Raw genomic sequence first — 5,081 nt, 5'->3', positions numbered from 1 at the left:
TTCTGTTTGAGCCAAACTACTCCTTCTAGCATCCTCTGTAGAGCGGGCTGGTTTAGTTTTTACAAATTTCTTTAATCTTTTGTCTACCTTTACCATAGGGAGTTTTCACTTCTTCAGTTTTAATAGTTTTTTTTTATTGTTGCTTTTGTATTGGGATTGGGATTTAGTATGTGTGGTCACTCACAAAATGAAATATATCCTTCCAGGACCTTCTGGCTTTAGATGTTTCTATCAGATAATCAGGTGTTATTCTGCTGGGATTGTCTTCATCAGCAACCTTATCCTTCTCTCTTGCAACTTGAATGCACTTTATTTTGTCACTGCTTCAGTGTTTTAAATATAACATGTCATGGGAAGTTTCTTTGTTTATATTTATATTTTCCTGTTTTTAAAGATTTACATTCATACACACACACACACACACACACACACACAAACGCACATGTTGTTTGCTTACAAGGCTAAAGATAAGATTAACTTGTATATGAGTGGTATGATTTTCTATGTAGGATTGGTATTTAGAGTAAGAGAAGAAAACGAAACTCAAATACTATGGCTGGTCCTTCTCTGGTCTCTTGCTTGAATGTGCATCTTGTGCCATGTATTGTGGTATCCCCCATGAGCCTGTGACAGATCAGGTCCTCACATAAGTCTATGGCTTCTATTTTCATGAGGTGTGGAACTGCCAGCGCTTATGAATCTTACTGCCAAACAAACCTGAGTTTCTGCCTTTGTTCCACAGCTTCTAGCACTAATTTATGGAACATGCTTGGTCTGTGTGAGCTTTACTTCAGATTAGACACCATTAGAATGCTTGGGTCTACAGCATTTGCTATGAGTTGTGGAACTTCGAATGAGTGGGTTTCTTCTTGTTCAGATATTGTCCTCATGTTAGGTCTGCTGCTTCTACTATGAATAGTGCAATTCCCTGTGCCAATTGAGACAGACTCTACCCCCATGAGTTGTGGAATTTTTTAAATTCCCATGGGCCTGACACTGGGTCACAGCTGGTTTGCTTCCCAGGTTTGCAGTTCTTGGTTTATATTTTTCTTATTAATCTAATTAGAAATTTATTTCCCTTTTTAGTTTTGATAGGAATTCATTTGTAGAAATGCCCTCTTCTCAGTGATGTAATTTAGAATATTTAATTGTGAAAAATATCTCTTAATCAATTTTATTTCTTTTCTGCTCATTGTCATATGTGTCCTTTAATTTATCGGTATTCTCATTTTTTCCCATAAAGATTTTTGTTGATATAAAAATATTCTTACTCATATTTGCTGTATTTCACTAAGAAAGTCAAACAACAATTACCCAACATTTGTTTAGAATGGTGAGTTTAGACATTTTGTTGTGGAGCTTCTTCCTAATGTAGGGTTCAGAAACACCACATGGACCTTCTATATAGCTTCTGGTAACTGTTATAGAGTAGATGTTGGCTTGGGCATGAACAAAGAAAGTGTGACTCAACCTTTAAAAAGAAAACACTTTTTGTCAAATACCTTGTTGGACATGTTAGACATGCCTGCAATATGTCTTGACAATAGTTCACCCCACACCTTCACCTAACTCTCAATTCCATCTTCCCCCCTTAGGCTTTTCCCCTTTCTGTTCTCATTTTTTGCTTTAAAAATAAATCAAGAGTTTTTAATTTGTGCTGCTAGTATATCCATTGCTTTTGGGGGATGGGTAAACAATCCCCATCACTTAATTAAATGATGTTCCCGCTAATGCATTTCTTCACATTGTTCACCATCTTATGTTATTACTACAGTCAGAGTCCACTGGGATAGTTTTTCTCTCTCCTGTTTTTTATGTTTTTCCTCACTTGTTTTATGTAGTACAAGAAATACTTCCTGACTCCCACTAGCTAAAAGTCATGTTCTAGAGACAGAGGGATTAGTGAAAGTTTGGTACCTTTTAGAAATTGAAAAACTATGCTGCTGAGGTACTAGCAGTAACTATTCAGGATTGTTGGATGTTTAATCATCATTAGTTCCTATTTATTTTGTACTAGTTTGCTATAAAACCATTAAAATATAATTGCTTAATAATTTGCCTAACATAAAGGCCCATATTTTCATTTCATCTTTATTATGTGTGGAATATGTACATTCATAATATTATGATTCAACTGGATATCATTGACTTTCTCCTCTTTATTTCCTTTTCAGTTTTTACTCAGTACACTTTCGAATTTACTGACTTGGTTTGTGCCTCCTTGGCTCAAGGTATCAGAATTACATTTTGCCCTTTATAAATCTTATATCAATCATAATTTATTCATGGGCCTAACTAAAATTCATTTATATTTATGAATGCGACTTATCATAGTTATTGAAATTGGTGCTAAGAATATCCATGCATCCTATTATAATCATCAATTCACCAATAAATGTATAATGAATGTCGAAAGGGAGAATGCTAAATAATTTCATGTTGATTTTCTAAAAAAATCTTATTATTTTCCTTGAGATATATATATATATATATATATATATATATATATATATATATATATATATATATATATATATATATGAAGCCTTGAAAGGTGGGACACATAAGAGAGACTACAGTAAGGAATGGGAAGAGGAAAATTGTATAACTGTATTTTAACTAAAAATGAAGTCACGAGATTGACATATAAGAAGACAGCACCAGTGCACTACAGGCTGTCAAAGGCTAAGGAGGTAGATGATCTGTGACATGGGGCTGAGGTCTAGGGTTGGGCCTTTCTCAGGTGACCAGTTATCTGTGAGAACCTTGAGCATGTGTATGGCCTGCTTGCAGTTGAGCTCAATTTTCCTACTGACCCTATCTAGGGGTACAGAATTACCTCCACTGCCTGAGCTATCTTAGTACTACAGCAATCACTTTTAGAATTGATTTTAGCCATTTGTAACTTCCATATCTACTTTGCTGGCCTTTGGGAGGAAACTACCATTTAAGATGGAGAGGGAGTTAAAATATAGGACAAGGACCCTCTAGGGAATAATTGGCCATGATATAGACAAGTTTCTCCAAAATCTTGGAGACAGGATTCTACTTCCTATATCTGGTGCTGAGACCCTGGACCCTCAGTGCTTCACCTACCCTGGGGCTTCTAGCCACTTTTCCTAGGGTGTCCTGGATCCCAGGCTATCAGTGGGTTGTGCTGTGGCCATTCTGGCACTACATGGACTTCAACACTTGCCATGATTTTTCCAAAGGCACTGACCACAGAAGAGTGATGACAGAACCCTGAAAGATTGGATCTTAGAATTCCAGGATATTGTTTCATTAGAGTTTTCCACTGCCCACTGGGCTGTGATGCATGCCTGTATTACCTTTCCACTCTGAAACAGAAACTCTTGCCTCTCACCAGCTTTAGAGCCCTGTCTGTCTCTTTTTATTTTATACTCAGGTAGATTTAGATTCAAGCATATGGCTCTAGGAGATTTCATCTTCTTATCATTATGGTCCTGCTAGCTGTCTTGCTTACTTATACCATCCAAGTAACCATCTTCTTTCTACTCTTCACTATACCCCTGACACCCATCATGGAGACCATCATTCTCCATTCCAACAACACCAGGGATGTGGGATCAACTGGCAGGCTGACATCTTCATTCTAGTTATTTTCATTGGGTCCACTTTTTTTGTGTGTTCTCCCACAGGCTGCTTTCTTTTCTCCCACTCTAATTTTCATCATCCTGGGTACATACTGTGGCATTAGTTTAGAAGCTCAAAACTAAGAAGGCAGTGTGGGTGGCTAAGGTGGATGAGTTAGCTCTACATGTGCATTAAACTCCTCTTCTGCATTAGGATTATCTTTTTAAAGACAATCTGTGATTTGATTTCCCACATTACTGGGAACCTTAAAACCGATCTATTTCTTCAAGATAAATTAGATACACTGCTCTTGTGTTGTTTTCCATTTATACTTAAGAGTACTGACTGGGCAATTTAGAATTGAGTATATCCATCTTCCCCTTGTTCTAGACTTAACAGCATAAGAATTTGTGAGGAGCTTTATTGTATTCCAAAGAAACCACAGGATGAAGTTCCATTATCTTGTCACAGAAGAAATGGTAATAATTGATGTCCAGGTCCCCTTAAAGTGTGGAGACTGTCCCTGTTCAACATGGGTTTCTTGAATATGTTGCTTGCTGTAGAAAATCCCTCATTAATAAGCATCCAGTGTGGTTCCCAGATTTTCCCCTAGGATGGGGCTCAGACATTTGTCTCTTTCATCTCCCCTCTCACCAATTGAGAGTCAGGTGAAGTTGAAACAAGGAAGTCAGTTCTGGGGCCGGGAAGAAAAGAAACCCATTCTAGATATCCAGAAAAGTATTTGCTTTCATATAAAATAGTTACTTGGCTGTTTTTCTATGTAGCATCTGCTACAATATTAGGAAGGACCCTAGTCCTCCCATTGATATTAGAACCTGAAATGGTGGAGGAATGGCCACTTTTGGCACATAGAGTTTGCTTCCTTCCAAAAGCCTCCTCGTGCTCCATTGATTAACCTGCATCTCTGCTCCTTCATCTGCCTTCCAGTTCTTACTGGAGCCAGACTGTGGGTAATAATAACACATGAGTCAAGGAAACGTGCCCGTTTCCATAAAGGCACAGCATAGGCAAGAAAAGAACCTAATGATTGTACACACAAATAAACAAAAGTTCTAGTCTCACTCAACTAGAGTGATAGGCCCTGGCAATGAAGGAACTTTGGTGCCAGAGAAAGATTGGGAGTATAGATCCACCTCTCCTCATATTTTTTTTGACTTGTTCTTACAGTGAGGTGTTTAAGTGAGAATACCCAAGAGATCAGCAGAGGTAGAGTTCCTTTCTGCTGCAGTATTTTAAGTGTAACATTTGTACAGAGTCGTGCACTTCTATTTGGTCTGAGACAGAAACACCATAAGATGATCACATAATCCATACTGTACATTTTGATCTACTGTTCGGGTAGGTAATAGGGTCTTGAATGAATGAAATTATAGAAGAACATATTCATAGCCCTGATCTAGTTCATCAAGCTAGCAGTGGGTCACTTCCTTGGGAAACACATACCTTAAAAATTGTCCAGAGTTCAT

This window comes from Rattus rattus, chromosome 12, assembly GCF_011064425.1.
Source record: "Rattus rattus isolate New Zealand chromosome 12, Rrattus_CSIRO_v1, whole genome shotgun sequence".
NCBI classification, from domain to species: domain Eukaryota; kingdom Metazoa; phylum Chordata; class Mammalia; order Rodentia; family Muridae; genus Rattus; species Rattus rattus.
Note: the sequence above shows the minus strand (reverse complement) of the source record.